The 22,352-nt window shown below is 41.9% G+C and overlaps 1 protein-coding gene and 1 pseudogene across 3 annotated transcripts in view; both read right to left on the bottom strand.

Moving 5' to 3' along the window:
- The window catches only part of SYNPO2 (synaptopodin 2), a 165,619-nt gene that overhangs the window by 85,826 nt on the left and 57,441 nt on the right, over nucleotides 1-22,352 (bottom strand). The gene's annotated exons all lie outside the window — the stretch shown is intronic.
- On the bottom strand, nucleotides 7,694-15,908 carry LOC141372696 (keratin, type II cytoskeletal 8-like; annotated as a pseudogene).

Here is a 22,352-nt window from a genome sequence, read left to right as displayed (position 1 = left end):
ACAAATAACAAGCATATCTCCAGGAAGGCTCATGAGTATGTTATTAATTTTCACTATTATTATTAAATAGAAGCCCTAGAGAATAGACTGACATGGCACTTAATGTTGTTAATTAAAAGTAGATGAAGATATACTTGAAACTATGAAAACCCTCAATCTTTTCCTTATGCTAAGCACCCAATATTTAAATTCAAATAATAGAACATTCCCACAAAGCAATTCTATTAAGCTTCATTCCACTTTTTAAAGAAGCAAGGTTCTCATCTAAGATGTTTTATTGCCATTTCTATTAATTTTTCATATTTTAAAAAATAACAGGTATTGGGATGCCTGGCTTGCTCAGTCAGTGGAGCATGCAATGCTTGATCTCAGGGTTGTGGGTTCAAGCCCTATTTTGGGTGTAGAGATTACTTAAAAATAAAAATCTTAAAAAAAATAACAGGTATTAAAAACCTTTATAATTACCTGCTAACTAAACAGCTATTTCCATATATATTAGTGATCTTGTAGAAAGAACACCCGGAACAAATAAAACCCCAGAAAATCCTGACTCACAAGAACAGAGTGCTTATTTGGTTTTGGGTCATTGGCTGCTTCATTATTGAGATTTTCCAGGTTAGATAGTGTTACACTTGGAATATGCCAGTGAGCATTAATAACAATGACCATAAATGAAAAGTTGGCCTTCCCCAATCAGATGTTAAGACTAAGCTCTCCAAATTCAGTGCTCTCTTTAATGCAGCAGAGGGCAGTGAAAGCACTGTTAATTGATCATATAAACCTTTTATTACAATCTGGAGAGAAATACTGTATTTCCTTATATTGCATTTTCCATTTTAAACACCATACATGAAAGTGGTTTGAAAGACAATACATTTTTAGTCTCAGATGTATTTTTGAAGCCATATAGAACGTTCACAAAGTGCAATGAAACACCTATCTAGCATTTCAGAGATTTACAGTTCACTTGAGTATAACAGAAAAATGTTTTAGAGGATAATACTACACTGTGACCTCAGTCTAAAATTTACCTACATGGTGTTGGAGACACTAAAACTGTGGAAACCTATCCGACAGAGTGCTGTGCTTATATTAGCAGAGAATTTAAGAGCTTCAAGGGGTCCTTACGGTCAACTAATGATCATGGAAAAGTTACCAGATTCTCTCAACTAGAGGAGGCTAAAATATAATCAGAACAGAGGTCTTCTTGCTCCTCTTACTTTAAAGTTTTTATTTTGCCACACCATATTTCGTAATATTTAACAGTTAGACTTAGGACTTCTGATGTGCTTCTCAGGGTTCAAAGGTCTTAGGAAACCTCACTTGAAAAATGCGGTAGAGGGGCACCTGGGTGGCTTAGTCCGTTAAGTGGCTCAGGTCATGATCCTGGGATCCTGGGATCGAGTCCCTCACTGGGCTCCCTGCTCAGTGGGGAGCCTGCTTCTCCCTCTCCCTCTTTCCACCACTCTGCCTACTTGTGCGTGCTTGCTTGCTCTCTCTCTTTCTCTGTGTGTCAAATAAATAAATAAAATCTTTAAAAAAAAAAAGAAAAGAAAAATTCAATAGTGTTCACAATCACTCTGTTTCTGTAAAAGTTCTCAAGAGGTGAGATGTTAATGTTACACATTTTAATCAATATTTATTTCACAATTTTCAAAAATAAGACCTTGTCACTCCCTGACCCCAACCCCAACTAAGAGGAAGACACCGTTCTTTTCTTTTTTTATTAAAGATTATTTATTTATTTATTTATTTGAGAGAGAGAATGAGAGATAGCACGAGAGGGAAGAGGGTCAGAGGGAGAAGCAGACTCCCCGCTGAGCAGGGAGCCCGATGCGGGACTCGATCCTGGGACTCCAGGATCATGACCCGAGCCGAAGGCAGTCGCTCAACCAACTGAGCCACCCAGGCGCCCAACATTGTTCTTTTCACCTCAGCTAATGAATGCATATCTGGTCCCCTTCTTGGCATGCCCCAGCACTGTATCATGGTTAGAAATTTTACTAAATGGGACTGGACCTGGCTATGGATGCTTTCTTAGCTGTAACCTTCCAAAACCTGGGCTTCGGTCTGGAAGATCTACCACTCGCTTTCCCTACTGGGTTAAGTATGTCAACATCAGGGGAAAGGGTTAAATGGCTAATGGTAAAATAACAACCTCTGGGAGAGAAGACATCTCAGGGAAGCCAGGACACTGCTATATCAATTACAATGAAACATTTTGCCTCTGGACTTTGTTGATCTGTCGGGAGTACATGATGTCTCATTGGCGTTCCCAAGTTCTGGGGCTGCCAGTGACATTCCCCTGACCCTGCAGGAGTTCTTCCTTCTTTAAAGAACACACACTAAGCATCGGGCCCAGGACCTCTTACTTTCATTTTCGCTAGTTGGCTTCTCTGCCTGCTTGCTCTATGTCTGTAGTCTTTCAGCGAGTCGAGGGCCAGGCTGAAATCCCAGAGCAAATTCCTCCAAAGCCAAACAAGGAAATGTTCAACGAGTCCTTGGAAACCAATAACTGAGAGCACCAGGTTATCTTATTTGGAAGTTAATATATTGGATGTTGTAATTTTTCACCAAAATTAGACATTTTCTGGATTAGCTATGCATCTTCATTACATCACGATCTTTAACAAAGGTTAAAGGTGCATAAATAGATCTATGTTTCAAGTAGTCATTACATTTTTTTTAGAGTATAAAGGTTTTTCAAAGTCAAGTCAAGGGGAGTACCACTATTGTGGCCCCAGTTTTTAACTACCAACTTTGGTTAAAATGTTGTGTATCTTACGATTTTTTGAGAGGATGGCTAATACCTAAGGGAATTATCCTGAGGTGTGCCAAAAACATAAGGAAAACATGGAGCCTTTTGTAGAGAAACTACCAGGTACTATTCTCTATCTGTTTTCCCCACATGGCGAAGAGTTCTCTAGAAATGACCACGGATGGGGGCTTCTCCATTGCCTTTGGTTGGGCTGGCCAGAAAAGCCACAGAGCCTCCTGCCAAGGGCCAAGTAGAGCTATGTTTTCTTGTGTGGTGACATGTTACCACCCAGCAAGGATTAGGCTCTGGGCATGATCTACTGGTTTGGAAACCTGAAACCAGGATTTTCAGAATCCTGAGCTCTTCAGCATACCCCAAACAGCAAAGGGAAACTATTTGTTTAGAAAGCCCAGTCTCAGGGCCGTTCAGAACTCAGAGGTCAATCATAGAGTTATCAGGAAGCACAATGCATACCTTATTGACCTGGCTTCTCTGCAAGGGTTTGTTCCCATGGGGCAGGAGAGAGAGGGAGGAGAGAGAAAGGAAGAAAGCAGGGAAATAAAAGAAAACAGGTGGTATAGAGTGGGAGTTACAACGGGCTCTAAGTTAAAACCCACTCACTAGCTGAGTTCAACCACCTAAGCCTCTGTTTTCTGAAACATTAAATGGGACTGATGATGTGTAAGTCACAGGGTTGTTGTAAGAATTCATGGAGTTAATCTCCGGAAATTACTTAGTGCAGTGCCTGGAACATGTCAAGTATGCCCAATAAAGGTTAACCATTATTACTGTTATTTTTAAGTAATTGGATAAGAAGAAGGGAAAAGATGTACCGATTGTGATGTACAGTTCCTTAAACACTGCCATTTTATAAGCTAATCATTCAGAGCCTTGTGAGGAAAGACCTACAATTTGAGTATATCCGTGGATTTGGGTACTATAAGAACCTCATCGATCTATTCAAACTACATTTATAGAATCTGCACAACCTGGGACAAAGTGGATTACCTTTCGTTTAGGCGACATCCCGGTAGAGGGGACTTTCCCCTTCTCAAAGCCTGCACCCCGACCATGGGTTCCATCGTCCCAGAAGAAGTGGCAGGGTTTTGTTTTGCTTTGTTTTGTTTTTCAGTTTTGCATAAATGTTCCATATAAGCTAACAACAGCCCTGGGACCCAATTCCAAATCCTACGGCTCTTTGTGAGCATGACAAACCCTCCAGCCAGATCCTGACTTCCATTCTCCAAAACAAGATTGCAGAGAAGCTCCTACCTTGGGATCTACCTGGGTGAGGAGAGAGCGTGCTCCAGGGCCCAGCCTCTGGGCAAGAGAAACCAATTCAAACCAGACTCTCAGACCCTTGACTCCACCCAGAAACTGAAAAGGGTAGGAGACTGTGCCTTGTCTTCCTCACTAGAGAGCTCATACCTCAACTCTGCTCAAAAGCTATGGCTTGAGTATTGAGGTGTGGGAGCTGGAGGGAGAGATGATGGAAATAAACCACAATTTCTGTTTCCCTCTTCATTCCAGCAGCTCGACTGAATGGTGGAGAACTTCAGAGCCAACTTTTGTCCTTGAGTCCCTCTGTCTGAAATGCTATCCTCTGAGTGACCTAGATTAATCCTGCTTGTCTTGTCAGACTTAGCTCTCCATGATGTGCAATCCTATCCCAGAATGAGGTAAGGCCTTTCTGTTTCTTCTTAGCATCTTGTACATTCTTCCTGGAATGTAAATTCATGAGGATAGGACCTGTGTCCATCTCGTACACAGTTTTACTCTCAGCACCCAGAGTGGTACCTGATCCACAGCAGACATCCAACAAATACTGTTGAATGAGTGTATAAGTCAATCAGTACAGATAAAGGAGAGGAGAAACAGTAGGCAGCTACACGGCCTTCTATATGGAGAACAGAAAGTGGATTCTAGAACCTGAAAGGCCCATTGCCTGAGCACCAGGAAGGATTTAGGCGGGAACAAGATGGGCTTGTGCTTGAATTTTGGAGTGCATGACAAGGAAAGCCTTACGCTGGACAACAGAGAGCAAGAATATTCCAGAACTGGAGTACGGGGGGTGAGGCAGAATACAGTGCAGGAGGGATGGCATGAGGAAGAGAATCAGGAGTCAGAAGAGAAGGCAGGAGGACATCTGAGTGCTCTGTGAGGTGAGGCAGACACTGAGAAGGCCCCGGTGAGGGGTACCAGATAGACCCCACCAAAGGAATGGGCCCTATGTCATTTGAGGTTTATTTCTGTGCTCTCTCATGACCCCAAAACTCTCAGTTCAAGTTCTACAACATAGTATCAGTATAGTAACCTTATTTTCATGATTCCTTCGTGTGGGAGGAAGAGAGGCCCACCCGGATGTGGGAGGGAACAGAAGAGAAGGAGTTGTCCCAACCCTGGGGTCTATGTCAGAACAGAAATAAAAGAACAGCTACAAGAAGCAGAGAACATCAGAAAGCAGGAAATCAGAGCAAAGCTGACTGAGAATGTAACAGGAATCTTGGGAACATGCTTTGGCCTTCAAAGAGACATGAAATGGGAATTTTGTGAGGCTCATCTTTGCCAGGTCCCAAGGGGCCAGGAGGTCCCAGCTAATACCTGGGACACATTATGCATCCTGCCATAAAGGTTATTTTTCTTGTCTGTGATGCCTTTCGGATTATGAGTTCCTTGAAGGCAGGGGTTTTCTTATTTGTAAGAGCATCAGGATCTCTAGCACAGTGTCTAAGAGTAGTTAGTATTTGTCGAATGAATAGATGAATGTTTTTATCACAGATCTTCTTCATTCAGAACTACCTATGGTTAATGAAAGAATCCAATGGGAGAGAAGGAGAAAGGAAGAGAGAAATAGAGACAGACAGAGAGAGAGAGAGAGAGAGAGAGAGAGAAGGGTGGAGGGAGAGAATGAGAATCCAACCTAATATATAAAACCTGAAGGTTTCCTCAGGCAATTTTTTTTCCCCTTTATCTCTGGTTTATCTCTTACCCTCTAAAACCTCTTTTGGCATCTGCTCCATGTTCTAGAATTAGGTTGAAATTCCAAAGCCTGGTGGATGGACTTCATAAGGTGATCCTCCTCTAATGCAAAGGCCATGCACATCCTACTAGGCCTGCTAGGCCTGTCTCAGTGAAAGGCATGCATCTCCTGGCCAGCACTTGATTAGAAATATTCACATTTCAAGGACAGGATGTACCCAGGACAGCTCTGGCCTCTAAGCTTCTGAGTTTCCCTAGAGCCAGTACTTAACTGGTGAATACAGGTTTCCCAGAACTTTATGCAAAACACTTAATGCAAGTTGTTAGGTCAGAAGATTGGGAGAGACACCCTTACAATGAAGGTTTTACAGACAGTGGAATGAATCCTAACAACATTTAATAATACCAATTTTAAAAAGCCAGTTGATCCTCATTTCCCTTTGTTTTTGATCAATCGACAGAAGGAGTAAGTAAAATCTCATGTTTTTTAAAAAGTTAAAGATACAAAACTTAAAAATAATTGTTGGGACCAGGTCTAAATACATGAAAATCCCAATGTCTTAAGTTTCTCTTATTGTTGAAGATATAGTAAACATTGAAACAGCAGTTACTGATAATATAGATCAGTAAGTCAGGCAAAATGATTTCTGAGTCTGGTGGCCTGTATCAATATGCCCTTAAACTGAAGGAATCCACCTCTGAAATTTTAGATAGGATTAAAGTTTAGTTTCTCCTAGATGAGAAAGTGCTTAAGTAGGACAGAAAGAACTGTCTGCCTACTCACTGTAATGGTCTAAGGGGATAGATATCTGCCCAGGATACCTCCTGCAAAGTATCTGACTTTGGGCACAATGATGTATTCTCTCCCTAAAAGTGTTACAGAAGTGATTCTTTCTTAGAATGAAATGTAGTCATTGAGTTCATTATCAGATATATTAAATTCTCCTTCTGTACCCATGTTTCAAAAATGTCCTCTCCTTCACTTCTCTCTTCATATGGTGGGACAAAATACACCTCCATAAGGCAAGCTCAATGATGTGTGGTTGCAAAGCAGTCAGTTCATACACAATGGCTGCACCCATAATTTCACTTGGTCCTCAGTTTATTTGCCCTCCGATTCTGGACATGACAGATGGTTTGCATTCTCTAAGGCCAGGATCATGGCTAGTGGGTGGTAGAAAAGTGCCTGTCATCCTGCAAAGATATGACCTGCCAACAAAGTGTGGATAAGCTCAAGAAACCATTTCCAAACATGGAAACAGGACTGGATCGGTTTGGGGCAGATGGAAGCTTTTGCCAATTCCTAATTTTGCCAATCTCCCTTGATGATTTCTCAACCACTCAACACAGGGTGAAAGGGAACAGAATAACTTCTATTTCCAACATTTTGAAGCTATTAGAAATTATCAGACTTTTTCCTAATAAGTAAAATAGATAATAGAAAAATTAGCGGGTCTGAGGATTATCCCAAAACCCTTTAGGATTACAGGAATTTCATAGCAGGGTTAACATTTTTAGAAAGTAAGAACTGAATATTTTCATTACCTTCTCTGTTTGTAGGTACTTCTTTATAGCTAAATTTATTTTTGCTTTGCCAAAAACTTTTCAGCTATTCACTGATTAATGGAAGGAACATGCACCCCCAACACAAAAGCACAAAGTTCCAAAAAGGCATCAGCAATTCTTCTTCTATTTACTTATTTTTTTTACCGGGTGGGGAGGGACTGGCAGAGCCATCAGAGGCTTTACGGGGGAAAAGACATTTGAACGGGCTTTTAGTTGAGGGCATGGGCGAGGGAGTAACCAGGGCAGTAGACTCCCGCCAAGGGTAGGCTGAGGACTGGGGCTGAGCCTTAGGTGGTTCTCCTGTTCCCGATGCTCCCTGGCACTGCTCCTTCCACAAAGCTCTATGGCAGCCACAGGAGATGGGAGGATGGGAGGGACCACGGTGGTTTTTCACTTGGACAGGACATGAGACCACTCAGACACCAGCTTCCCTATCACTGTCTCAATCTTCACAACCACAGCTTTGTTGGGGTTCACAGGGCTGAAGGAGCTGGAGCCCCTGCTGAGCCAAAATAGGCTGGAAGGAGCTCAGGCCATAGTTGAGGCCAGGACTGGTGAGGCTTCCTTAGGCCCAGCCCAGTCCACTGGAGTAGCCGTTGGTGGTCTTAGTATGGATACTCATGTTCGGTGGTGATCTCAATGTCCAGGGCCAGCTCAATGTTCAGGAGCTCCCGGTACTCACGTAGCTGCTGCACCATGTCCTGCTTGGCTTGCTGCAGGGTGGCCTCCAGCTTGGCCAGCTTGGCATTGGCGTCCTTAACAACCAGCTCCCTGTGCTGCTCACCCTATAGTGGCTTCCAGGGAAGCTCTCTGGCCTTTGAGGCCCCTGATCTCAGCCTTGAGTTGGCTTATATTTGTTTCTTCTCAGAAAACTGTCTTCATGGGATGGAAGTCATCCCTGTGCTTCCCAGCCAATGTCTACAGCTCCTTGTACTTGATCTGGTACATGGTCTGGCCTCAGCCTGGCTGTGATTGGTGATGTCCCCCTCATACAGGGCTTTGACTTTGATGATGCTGCTGTCCAGGTCCAGGGAGCGGCTGTTGTCCATGGACAGGACCATGGACGTGAACAAGATCTGGGACTGCAGCTCACGGATCTCCTCTTCATACAGCTGCCTTAAGAAGCTGATCTCATCGGTCAGCCCTTCCAGGCGGGACCCCAGCTCTACCTTGTTCCTGTAAGCTTAGTCCACATCCTTCTTGATGAAGACAAATTCATTCTCCATGTCTGCATGCTCTTTGATCTCCTCCTTGTATTTATTCTTTTTTTTAAATTTATTTTATTATGTTATGTTAGTCACCATACATTACATCATTAGTTCTTGATGTAGTGTTCTGTGATTCACCGTTTGCGTATAACACCAGTGCTCCAACCAATACGTGCCCTCTTCAATACCCATCACCAGGCTAACCCATCCCCCCACCCCCCTCCCCTCTAGAACCTCAGTTTGTTTCTCAGAGTCCATTGTCTCTCACGGTCCTCCTTGTATTTATTCTTAAAGTCCTCCACCAGCCCATGAATGTTGCCAAGCTCCACCTCCAGCTTCAGCTTCTCCTGGCCCTGTGTGTCCAGCAGCCTTGGAAGGTGGTTGATGGAGCTCTGGAATGCGCTGTCCATGTTGCTCTGAGCTGTTTTCTGCTGCTGTAGGAGGCTCAACTTGGTCTCCAGAATTTTGTTCTGCTGCTCCACGTGCTGCATCTTGTCGACGAAGGAGGCAAACTTGTTGTTGAGGGTCTTGTTCAGCTCCTTCTCTGGGGTGTGCACAGCCTGGATGTTGGGGTCCACCCCCAGCTTAAGGGGGCTCAGCAGGCTCTGGTTCACTGAGACAGCTATGATGCCCCCCACACTCCACACCCTGCCGTAACTCCTGACCACACTCATGCTGGTGCCTAGGCCAACACGGAAGCTGCTGCTGCAGCCTACCTGAGAGAAAGTGGAGAAGCTGATACGGGCGCCAGGCGTGCTTGTGTAGGAATGGCTGCTGAAGGCCCTGGGGGCCAGAGGTGGACAACTTGTAGGACTTCTGGGTCACCCTGATGGTGGAGGCTGGAGAGGAAGCCAATAGACTGAAGCTGACAGAGGTTCAAGAAGGAGCTGAGACTCAGCTTCTAGGTGGGTTAACAATGTTTATTTTATAAATTGGCTGTCTTCTCTCACTCCATGACCTGGGGCCTCAGAGACTTGGTTTTGTTTTGTTTTCCTATTACTTTTCTAACCAGTTTTCTCTATTTCCTTTGACTTTTCTTTCTTCTCTGTTCCTAACAGTAGGTTCTTTCAGAGCAAATTTGTGATTTTTCTCTCTGAAAGCAATCCCTCAGTGGACTTCTCTGCTTTCAAGGATTCATCTGTTATTTCTATGTGGATGCTTCAAAATCCACAACCATATTAAAAACTGGTTACCAGCCATCTACTACCCGAAAGCCTGCTTTGTCTTCGGAACAATAGAGCCAAAGGTAAAATTACATCTTTTCTACAAACAAGGTAGGCTTAACATCCCAACCACTCCTTCTGTCAGTGGAGTTAAGTCTTTAATGGAGGTAACACCCAGAGCCATATACTAGAAATTAACAAGGGCTAGAAATAAACCTGCCTTCCTGGTGATTCACCGCATCACTTTAGGCACCTAACGTTTTATGAGCTATTTATTCTCTATTGCTTTACATTTGTATGCCAGTGATTTGACAAATATTCACTGAGCACTTACTCTGTGCCAGGTACGACAGCAGGTGCAACTAGCAAAGAGCTTAGAAGACCTTAGAGCACCTTAAATCTTTGAGCAAAGAAGCCAACAGTAGACAAACACCGGTATAATTAAGTTAAAGTACCAATCAGAGCAATAATGTAGAAGGTAAAAATAGGCTAATGTGATAGAGCAACTGGGGGTAGGATGGTTTAGGCCACTTGAGATGAGGAATCCCTCTCTGAGGAGGTAATATTTGCGCTCACACCTGAATAATGAAGATACAGAGATGCAAAGATCTAGGAAAATATGTTTCATCCCAAAGTCTATGCAAAAGCTCTGAAATGTGGACAAGCTTGGCATACTTAAGGAAGAGTAGAAGGAAATAAGACAACAGAAGGCAGATAACAATCAGCACATGTGGATTCCGCAGGCTAGGATTTCTCAACCTTGGCACTACTGACATTTAGGACCAGATAATTCTTTACAATGGGGAGCTGTTCTGTGCGGTGTAGGATGTTTAGCAGCATTCCTGGGCTCTACCCACTAGGTGCCAGTAGGCTCTTCCTAGTGACGATCAAAGAACCTAAGCATCTGCAATTACCAAATGGGCAAGTACGAAATGGGGAGCAAAAAAGCCTCCAGTTGAGAACCATTGTTGTAGAACAAGGTAAGAAATTTGGGTATTATTCTAACTGTAATAGAAAGCTATTAAAACATCTTAGGCAGAGAGTAATAGGATCTGAGTTACACTGTAGGAAGTTTATGCTGGCTTTAGTGGAGAGAGACGAGAGTCGAGGCGGAGAGGATTAGAAGTCTATAACAGAAACCTGAGTCAGAGATGATGGACTAAGGCGGTAGCCAAGAAGGATTCATCTAGGAATTAGGTGGCAGGTATTGAGAAGAAGAAAAGAATCAAGCATGGTGTGCTGCCTGGCTGGCTCAGTCATTAAACCTCTGCCTTCGGCTCAGGTCATGATCCCAGTGTCCTGGGATCCAGCCCTACATTGGGCTCCCTGCTCCGCAGAAAGCCTGCTTCTCCCTCTCCCACCCCCCCTGCTTGTGTTTCCTCCCTCACTGTGTCTTTCTCTGTCAAATAAATAAATAAAATCTTAAAAAAAAAAAAAAGAATCAAGCATGATGCTTAGGTTCTTTGCTAGAGCCATGAAGTAGTTGGAACTAGTCCTAAACCTGAGATAGCACCATTTATTAATGGGGAAGACTTGGAAGTAGATTTGTGAGCGTAAAGGTTGGAAATCAAGAATTCCTTTAGCTATATTAAATTTGAGATATCTCTTGATATCCAAGTGGAGATGTACAGTAAGCAGTTAGATGTATGTTGGGTGTGGCACTCTGAGGAGAGGTCAGGTTTGAAAATACAAATCTATGGATGGAATATGAAGATGAGAGATTAGATGAGGTCACCTAGTGTATGAGTTTCCTGTGAATGCTGTAACAAATGACTACAAACTGGTGACTTAACACAATAGGAATTTGGGGCACCTGGGTGGCTCAGTCAGTTAAGCATCTGCCTTTGGCTCAGGTCATGATCTCGGGGTCCTGGGATCGAGCACCGCGTTGGGCTCCCTGCTCAGCGGGAAGCCTGCTTCTCCCTCTCCCAATCCCCTTGCTTGTGTTCCCTCTCTCGCTGTGTCTCTCTCTGTCAAATAAATAAATAAGATCTTTAAAAAACACACACACACACAATAGAAATTTATTCTCTCACAGTCTGGAGCCATAAGTTCAAAATCAAGGTGTCTGTAGGAGCTGCATTCCCTCTGGAGACTCTAGGGGAGAATGCGTATTTTCGCTCTTTTAGCTTCTGGAGGCTGTCAGCAATCCTTGACTTGTGGCCTTGTGTGACCATATCACTCCAAGCTCTACCTCTTTGGTCACATTTCCTCCTCCCCTTCTGTCTGTCAAATCTCCCCTGTGTGTCTTTTTTTTTTTTTTTAAGATTTTATTTATTTGAGAGAGAGGGAGAGAGAGCGCAAGTGGAGGAGAGGGGCAGAGAGAGAGGGAGAGGCAGGCTTCCCGCTGAGCAGGGAGCACAATGCAGGGGCTCAATCCCAGGACCTGAGCCGAAGGCAGATGCTTAACTGACTGAGCCACCCAGGACAGGAGCCCCTCCCCTTGTGTGTTTCTTATAAGGACAGTTATCATTAGATTTAAGTTCTACCTGAATAATTCAGCATGATCTCTTCATCTCAAATTCCGTAACATAATTACATCTGCAAAGACCCCTTTTCCCAAATAAGGTAACATTCACTAACATTCACAAGTTCTGGAAATTAGGGTGTGAACATATTTCTTTGGGACCACCATTCAGCCCACTACACGTAGGGAAAGAGCGTAGAGAAGACAAAAGTTTCCTCCAAGGCGGACATTCCAAGTATAGGGCCTTAGACTCCAACATGCAGAAGATGGTAGAGGAGGGGGAGCTAGGAAAGAATGGCTGGGCAGCAGGATGGTCACAGACAACCAGAGAGGGCCTGGGGGTCAAGTTTCTTCTGAACCTCGCATGTTTCTTTGTACCAGATTTGTCCCAGAGTAAGTTTAAAAGATACTCCTTGAATTGAAATGAATGTTTATAGTGATCTTTTAAAAAGCCCATTGCCCATGCCATTAAACTGCCTTGAGATTATTGGGAAAACTCAGGGGTAATCACCCACACATTTATTGCTTTAGGTGAGCACATGGAAAGAGAGAGGGAGAGAGAAAACCTGTTTCATTTTGTGCCAAGTTTTTATTGTAATGGTAATCATTGCTCTTCTTTTAATTCTTCATTCCCAAGCCCACAAAGCGCTAACATTTGAAACTTATTTAGGGAATTCTTTGGAACTTGCAGCAAACTTCCAAAGTTAAATTTAGGACTCAAAGCTCCATGATTGGTCCATGAGGTGAAAAGGATGGAGAGTGATGATGGAGGGAGCTGCTTTCCTTCGATGCCTTGATGTGGGGATGGGATATACATCTCGGTGCTGCAATTTATTCCTCACTCCCAGGGAAAATATACTCCTTGTCTTTTCATAAAAATAAGAAATTCTGTGTTACCAATAACTTTATAGTCAGTATATCTCAGCTTTACTTACTGACAAACAAACATATCCTAAAGTCCTTTGAATAGAAATATATCACACAGGGTCAAAATGTCATCTGTCCTAGAACATAAAAATTGGTGCCTTGGGGAAACATATTTTAAATCAAAGTAAAACTGAATGTATGACTTTAGAATGCAGGAACACTCGTCCTTTTTTTTCTTTTTCCCAAATGTGTCTCCCTTGGTGGCTGGCAGATCGTTCTAGGACTTAACCCTCAAAAATTTGAGGGGGAGCAATTTGAGGGAAAATTTCAACTATTCTTCTAACAAAGTCATCTTGCTTCTAGAAGAGAAATGATGACTGAAGCAGTCTTCAACTGCCAGAGGAGGCGTGGAGAATTTTCTATAGTCTCCCTCCACTCATGCAACTATGGACAAGTTGCAGAGCAGAGCTGTTTGGGATCCTGATCTCACAGGAGCTGGATTCAGAAATGGCCGTCATACTTTTGACCCCCTCTTTCCCACCCCCTCTCCTACCTGCCACAAGGTCCTAAGAGGTAAACAAACTTACTTAAGACTGAAACCTGCTTGTCTAGGACCTTATGCCTCCCAAGCAAGTACAAAATTTTATTAAATAAGGGACTGGGGGCTCCTGGGTGGCTCAGTCAGTTAAGTGGCTGCCTTTGGCTCAGGTCATGATCCTGGAGTCCTGGGATCGAGCCCCGAGTCAGGTTCCCTGCTCAGTGGGGAGCCTGCTTCTGCTTCTCCCTCTGCCTTTGCCCTTCCTCCACCCCTGCTCATGCTCACTCTCTCTATCTCAAATAAGTAAATAAAATCTTTATAAAAAACAATGGACCAATTAATTAATTTGGTATACAAAATTAAAGAAAAGCATATTTTATATTTAAAATCAGAAGATTTAAAGTAATATGGCATATCTCAAAATCTTTGAGATTAATTTCACTTGCATTTGCCTTTTCCTCATGTTAACTAACATGCACCCCCCTCCATACACACACCACATATATCCAAACCCACATTCTGATTTGAGTAAGTATTTGGATGGGTAATGTGGACTTAATGGGAACATAACTACATACATTTTGAGAAGTGAAAAAAATTTTTAAAAAATGCCTGCTCTTCAAGAATGCTAAGAGTAAATTTAAAAGTGCCTTGAAAACTAAAAGTTAAAGTAGAAAGAATGTCAAGGAACTGCTGAGGCTAAGCCTTGCCAAAAGTCAAAAGTTCAACAAGCCGCTCTTTGATGTGACTAGAGAATTAGCTCATTTCTGCACTATGTTCACTACATAAGTGGATGGGTATTTTCACAAGAAAAGTGGCAGCAGGCTTTTTCCCATCAGGCTCTGACAGGAGTGAGCAGCCCTGGGTTCCAGTTCAGGCTCTGTGACCTCGTTTTAGGATTGTAACAACTCTTTGCCCCTTTCTGAAGATCGTCTCCATCTGCTAAAAGGAGGACTAACAAACACACTGACTAACTCACAGGTCTGTTGTGAGAATAACATGTATTAGTGGGCATGGAAGGGCTTTGATGGGTTCAAAGATGCAAGCCATTTTATTACATAGTAAAAGAATCTGGATTGAGACCTTCTGACACTACTCAAGGGTCAGAATCAACTAAGATAAGCACCCTTCTTTCCATGGACCTCCTTAAATAATAGAGTAGCTCTCATGTATTTAGTGTGTCACATGGGGGCTCCTGGGTGGCTCAGTTGGTTAAGCACCTGACTCTTGATTTCTGCTCAGGTCATGATCTTAAGTTCGTGAGATGGACTCCATGTTAGCCTCCGTGCTGAGTGTGGAGCCTGCTTAAGATTTTCTCTCTCCCTCTCCCTCTGCCCCTCCCCTCCAAGCAGGCTCACTCTCTCTCATAAAATAAAATAAAATAAAATAAAATTAAATTAAATTAAATTAAATTAAATTAAATTAAAATAAAACAGTGTGTCACATGAACAGAGCATTTAACAATAATCATTGATATAGGGTTATTACTTCCATCTTTATAGATGATAAACAGGATTAAATGACTTTCCAAATCATAATTCTGATAAATGGAGGAGCTAGGGTTTGAATTCAGATCTAATTCCCAAGCACATGCTCTTACATACTGAGCAAAGGCCAGAGAGATGTGAGACCTGGCCTCTGATTTCCTGGGTGGCTGTGTTGATGGACCCCAGTTCACCTCCTACTTCTCTTCACTGATTCTCAAGAGCCTTTCAAATCAGAAGCACCCAGGAGGTCCCTGCCATGGAAGATCACAGTGAACTTCCCTTGGGAGGAACCTCCCGTGTTTAGGGGGATTGGGTTTTCTAAATAAAGACCACAGTTCAAAAATCCATTACATAGATGAAATTTGTCAGGACACTCCTGGGATCTATTGTGTGAGTCCATAAGCTTGTTATCACCATGTCACCTTCCTACATCTATTGTCCATGTACCAAAAGAAAAGGAAATTAGAGCTAAGATCACCCAAGCTCTACAGTTTATTTTACTGTGAGTTACACTTGCCTCTACCTCTCCCACCAAGCTTCCTTCCTCTTGTGTTCTGAATACGCATGCTCAGTAAGCATTACTGATTGGCTGACTGAGTGAGAACTGACTTACCCCATCAGGAATAATTTTGATTATGATGAAATACAAATAATCTCTCTTCTCATTTCAGTTCGTATCTTCTTCTCACATGAACTCCATCTTACTTTGTGTTACTCACATTTAAAACCTTTGAAATAATCTTTGATGTTTTCCCTTGGGTTTCCTTAACCATTCAGACCATTCCTGCTGATATTTTCTTAGTAATATTTCCAGATTTATGCCGTCCTTCCTTTTTATTTATTTAAAACATACCTATTGAATTCCGGGCCCTCATCTTGAAAAATATACAAATTCCTGAGTAGGGCCCTGCTTCCCTTTTTAATTATCCTTTCTATTCGTCTTGCACATGGTTGCCAGATTAATATTCCCCAAATCCTGTTTTTTCACTTTCCCATTCTTGATCTTGACCTCGTAAGACGATGCCACTTTATCTATGAAATGAAGCCCAAATTCTTTGCCTGATAGTCACATCTTTGTAACATCTGGATTTAAGAAACCTTTCTAATACATCTCCCATCTTTCTCTAGTTGACCCTGCTGCTTTGGGAAGACTGGCCTTCCTACAGCTCCTCTTTAAGTAATGCTTTGTGCATTTCGGTCCCTGAACAGTGGCCCAAGTCCTTTCTTCGCCTTAGAATGCTTTCTGTTTTCTGCTTCTCTCATCCATTTCTTCCACTGAAGAAGGCCCAAATTCAATTCTTGCCTTCCTAAGAAGCTTCTCCTGGTTATGTGAGTCCACAGTAAGATGGTTGAGAAACAGACATTGCCAATCTGCCGCTACTCCTGCCTCAGGGCCCACGCGCCATCTAAGCACACACTGTTGTGGGAAGCTTCATGTTGTGGAATGGAGGTATTTCACATTTCATATGTGACTGTTTAAACTTCCCATTATGTTATATCTTCTCTGAGGATGGAGGCAGTTTGGTCTGGCAGAAAAGAGCATGAAGACTAGAGCCAGACTCTTTGGGTTCAAGTCCATCACTTACTACCTGTGTGATCTTGGGTAATGTATTTGCTTACACATCAGCTTCCTCATCTGTAAAACTGAGAACAATATCATACTTCCCTCATAGACTTATCGTGAGGATGAAATGAGTTTAATATATGTAAGGTGCTTAGACAATGCTGGGCACATTGTACATACTTTGGAAGTGTTAGCTGTTATTCTTCCTTGCATATTTTCCAGTGTGTATATATATATATATATATATATATATAGAGAGAGAGAGAGAGAGAGAGAGAGAGAGAGAGATCTATACACATACATGTTGATATATCTATACACATATATCTATATTCATTTCTATATCTATATGCTGAAGGACAGTTGATCAACTCACCAATTAATCTGGGAAGATGGTAGAAATACCATCTATTTCAAGAGTATATATATATATGTTCCCCTCTAGGTCAGTTTTATGCCTAGGGTTTCTTCAGCTGCTCTTTCTCTTCCAGACTGCATGTAAGCATTCTTCTGGGACAGAGAGATGGGCTGCACACTTACTTTCAGACAAGACTTTCATTAGCCCAGAAATGCCCATTTTTAGTTGAATATACTTTCACATTTGAGACATACATATTCCCTACATGGCAGTGATGAGTCTATATAAAAGTGTGCTTTGTATTATAATTTGTGTTTAGTTTGGAAATAGGGCCTAGGACTTTCCCCATGAATAATCTTCCAAAAGTTAAAAAAAAAAAAGACAGACAGACAGAAACTGGGGAACAGCCCCCACTGTGAATACTGAAAACTTTAAGGTACATCTATAGGCGAAGTGTTAGTTTTTAAGGCATCTTTTTTTGTTTTAAAGATATGTACAGACTATAGGATACGATTATATGAAAATCCATATATTTAAATATTTTTAAAAGATTTTATTTATTTATTTTAGAGAGATAGAGTGAGAGAGAGAGAGAGAGAGAAAATGAGCAGGGGGAGGGGCAGAGGAAGAAGCAGGCTTCCCACTGAGCAGGGAGCCTGATGCAGGACTCGATCCCAGGACGCTAGGATCATGACCTGAGCCGAAGGCGGACGCTTAACGACTGAGCCACCCAGACATCCCTAAATATTTTTTAAAACTAAAATAAAACTGTGATTTTACTAGCAAGTAAAGCCTGTATGAAAAGAGCATATGTAACTGGTAATGTTGAAGAGAAGGTAGGTACAGGATCTGAAAAGAGAGCAGCAGTCGCTGTGTAGACAGACATAGGCTATTTGTCAGGAGGGGCGAGCACCTGGGAGGAATCCTGGCTTTCTGGGAGGAGTGAGGGGGAAAGGAGACCAGTGAGAGGGGTTGATTCATTCCTCACCAAGCCCAGAGGGGTCCAGCTTTGTCAGAGGAAAATTCACTGGAGAGGACCAAGGGAGATCAGTATCCCTGATTCTCTGTGGAGCTCATCAGCACTCAATCTCATGCTTGCTTATGATCTTCACTTTGGTGATCCTTGGCCATCTATATTAATTCCTAGGACTCTATAATAAGCGTGGTGGTTTGGCCGTTATACATGCAAATTATGGAAATATAATAACATTCCATATGGTACAAAGTGTTGAAAGCCTCATGATGTGTACAATTATAAGCAATTTTTAATTTTCAAAAGGAATGGCTACAGTTGGGAGAAAGGTTGGGTTCTGCAGAATCTCTCCTTTGCTTGTCTGAAGTTGATACCTGTAGCACTCATTTCTAAGAACCCCATGTCTTTAATCGTTAATTATCACATCCAAGTAGTTCGTGAATATTTAACAAGCGCCTATCCTGTCCCAAGTGTGATGAGGCCATAAGAAGAGAGAAGTACAAGATATTATAGGACCTTAAACCAATGGTGTGCCCATTAAAAGCTTCAAATTAGAATCAATGCAAAAAAAACCAAAAAACAAAAAACGACCCTTGCTTCATATTTCCCTGAACTCAACACAGTTTGGATAATCAACCAAACATTTTAGCTGAAAATAAGTAATGTGTTTAAAATAATATGTGAGGGTTAAAAAAGACTGTCTTCCCATCTTCATTATACTTCTACTAAGTGAAGTTCCAAGGTCATTTCTGTTCATTATGCTAAGGGAACCACAACATTATTTTTTCTCTTTTCACATGAAATTTTTTCCCAGGGGGAGGCCAAGGACACATTTAAAGGGAAGAATGTGGGCTTTGCTGGATTCTGAGTTAGAATTCTGATTTACAACTTTCAATCTGTATAACTTTGGGGAAATGACTCGATCTCTCTGAACTTCAGTTTTTTCCTTTATAGAATTGGGGTAACAATAATTCCTTCTAGAGTTGGTAAACAATTAGGAATAAAGCTTTATAAAGCACCTGGCACAATGTCTGACAGATAAAGCACTTAATAAATAGTCTGTTTTAGTATCATTGTTGGAAAAGTACTCGTTTGCTGACGACCTGTACCTGTATTAATGAAGACTGTGCTAATTTGTTCTATGTGGAAAGATGAATTAAATACCTACCATCCAAAGCGATCAATTAAAATAACCAACAAGAATAATGGAATGGTACGATTTAATGCTCATGTTTAAAATTGCTATTACATTATTTCTGGCATTTTCACCAATCTGCAATCTTACTGGAATGGAATTTGAGAATCATATGAGGTAATTCAGAATACATAATTACAAGTAACTTGGGGATTCAGACAGTACATCCCATTTTCTCATAAATTAAAAAACTTACTCTTGGGTATTGTATAATTTAAAAAAAAAAAAGACAAAAAAGACAGCCATTTCACTGAATTTCAGTATCAGGAGAAGGAATCATCCATATGTGCTAAGTAAAGTCTTGATCAATTTATCTATCTCTTTCCATTTAAAATGCTTACTTTCTGGCTAGGCCTCTTGCATATTTTATCTATAATCTCTCTTTGTAATAATCCTCGAAGTAGTGAAGGGGGATTTCCAGTCCCCACTTGTACTTTTTCCAGAGCAGGGAGGTGGGGACCTACTGTCTCCTCTCTCACCCCTCCTCACTCACTCTTCAAACAGGGGCACGCGCCCTCCCTGATCCTTGAGACTGGGAGGAGGTACTGAGCAAGCCTCGATGAAGTCAGCGCCCTCTGGTTCTTCCTGCCCCAAGAACACTTCCTCAGGATGCATTCTCAGCTAGTCCTTGGATAAGTTTGAAAGAATGGGCTCTCTCCAAGCTTTGCCTGAGACTGGGTGAGGAAGTTTAATTCTGGGGTGAAATATTAAAGAAGCTCATTATGGCTGCACATCTTAGCTACATCCTCAAATTCATCTTCCTTTAGTTAGTTTGTTTTTTTAAGTTTATATTTAAATCTTCATCTGTTTCCTATGTTTTATTTCTCAGTTGTTTCCAATCTCAAGAATAGATATAATTTGCATTTTGTGATGAAAAAAAACCCCAAGTCCATGGGGTGCCTGGGTATCTCAGTCAGTTAAGCGTCTGCCTTCAGCTCAGGTCATGATCTCAGGGTCCTGGGATCGAACCCCACACGGGGCTCCCCACTCAGCAGGGAGTCTGCTTGTCTCTTTCCCTCTCCCTCTCTCCCTGCTCAGGGTGTCTCTCTGTCTCTCTTTCAACGAAATAAATAAAATCTTTAAGAAAAGAAAAAAACCCAAGTCCAGATAAGTAACATCTGTAGTCCAAGCTTATGTAGCTAGTGAAGAGCTGACTTAGAAATTCAGCCCTGGCTTACTTTACTACACAGCGCAGTTTCTTTTCAGCACACAATGCTGCCTTCCTCCTGTTGAACAGTAAAGAGAACCACTACAGCAATGATGAAGTCCTGGCCCTATTCTGTATCGTTCCAATTTTAGTATATGTGCTCTCGAAGTGAGCACTCCTGGCCCTATTCTGAAGCCATAGATTTTCACGGTTGGGTCCCAACAAACTTGCTATCTCTTCACGTATTGCTACTGTCTGGCAACAGAGAGTGTCTGCTCTGACTTCAGTCTGCACATACTGTGTCTGCATGAGGCAAGCACACAGGGAATAAGACGGGTCATAGAATTATCCAGGCCATAATGTCAATCAACTCCTCCCGCCATCTGCTTCCTCCCGCCAACAGTCTCACTGTTCGGGACAAGTGGCTTTTCTTGATTTATGTATACAGTATCAGGAAGATGTGAACATTTTCATACTTGGTTAAAACTTTCTCCTTGTATAGAAATAGACCAGAAGACTTAATAGCGTCTGGTTACGTTATTTTTACAACATTCAAATATCTTCCTCCTTTTCCACAACCAGGCTAGTTTATAGCTCTGAGTTTCTGGGACACAACTTTGTATTAACTATATTTAACCACATTAACTGTATTTTTTTTAATTTTCTGTTTTCCTGATGCTCTGACATCTGAGGTTTTACCACCTAGCAGAAGCAGCCTTTCCCAGGTTAGCTAATTCCCAGAGATAGTAAACAACTTGCTTTGCGTTTGAGTACCCCTTTGATGTACAAACCAACCAATCCAGAGTCCAAAACCCCTCTTCCTCCTCTGTCTGGCACTCCAGGAAGGAATATTCCTTCGCTCTAATCATCTCGAGGCCAAAGTCCCAGACAATAGGAACCATTCCTCCTTCCCCCACACCACAGCCTACAGCACACAGATGTTTCAAACTATCCAACCCTAAACCTACTCACCTTGCCTTGCCCATTCCTTACCTGGGAAACCACACTAAAGGCTTTTGCCCATGCTCTCCCCTGTCTCCTTCTGCCTCCTGACCAACACTGGCTCTTCCCCTGTGGGCCTTCATGGCTTGGTGTGTCCCTTCCTCTTGGGACCTGTAACAACAACCTTTTTAATGGTGATAGTCTCCTGATTTGTTGGCCTCACCATACTGAATAACAAAATCCTAGGTACTTTTTAAAACAATCTTGTACCCTTGCAAATAGCAAAAGAGCATATGCAACCATAGGTATTTTAAATATTTGCATATTTTATGGCAAGTTATACTCTGAAAACTGTAGTAGTGCAAATTAATGAAATGGTAATTTTCTAGACTTCCTTAGAAAAATAACAGTATTGAGACGAGGGTATGGAGGTTGCTTGCTTTTGCGATTTCTTCTAATGGAGTGTTATGTTTTCCAAAATGGATTCAATGCATTTGATAATGGTTTAGAGTGAAAGCAGTCTGAAGCTATCTGGTTGCCTCCCAGCTTCCCATGGAACTTTTCACTAAGCCTCATGAAGACAGTAATTATTTTCATTATAAAATACTTTGAAAAAGGAGTGAAGCCAGAATCAAGCAAAACTAAATATAATTTTGATGCATATTCTAAAGGAAAAATACAGGGCAATGAGGATTAACTTAATAATACATGTAAAAGTACCTCGCTAGATGATCAACAGGTAATAAAATTAAAAAAAAAAAAATTCCCTACCAGTGTGTCTGCAAGAGCACTCAACTAGATTCGTGTTGCATTTTAGAAGTAACACATTGGTAGGGAGTTGTTTTTTTTACCAAAAACTCACAGCAGTCTTTCAGGGTTAGGGCAGTATTTCTCAACCCATTTTCATGATCACTTCCTAAAGAATCTTTTTCTCCTACTTTGCCCCCAACCCCATGAAATGTTAATACTACAGATATACTATACACCTGTGATGTACTGTGGCCCTTTGGGGGGTCCACAAGCCATTATAATACCTAAGATATATTTTGCCCCCCCCAAGAACTAATTTTCACCCCTGTGAGGGTGATATCACCCCACTGATAACCAGTGAGAAGACATGGTCAGGGTTACCACTGTTCT

This window comes from Callorhinus ursinus, unplaced genomic scaffold, assembly GCF_003265705.2.
Source record: "Callorhinus ursinus isolate GAN/ISIS: 27379988/994484 unplaced genomic scaffold, GSC_fseal_2.0 scaffold4, whole genome shotgun sequence".
Lineage (NCBI taxonomy): Eukaryota > Metazoa > Chordata > Mammalia > Carnivora > Otariidae > Callorhinus > Callorhinus ursinus.
This window is presented reverse-complemented; position numbering and strand designations above follow the sequence as displayed.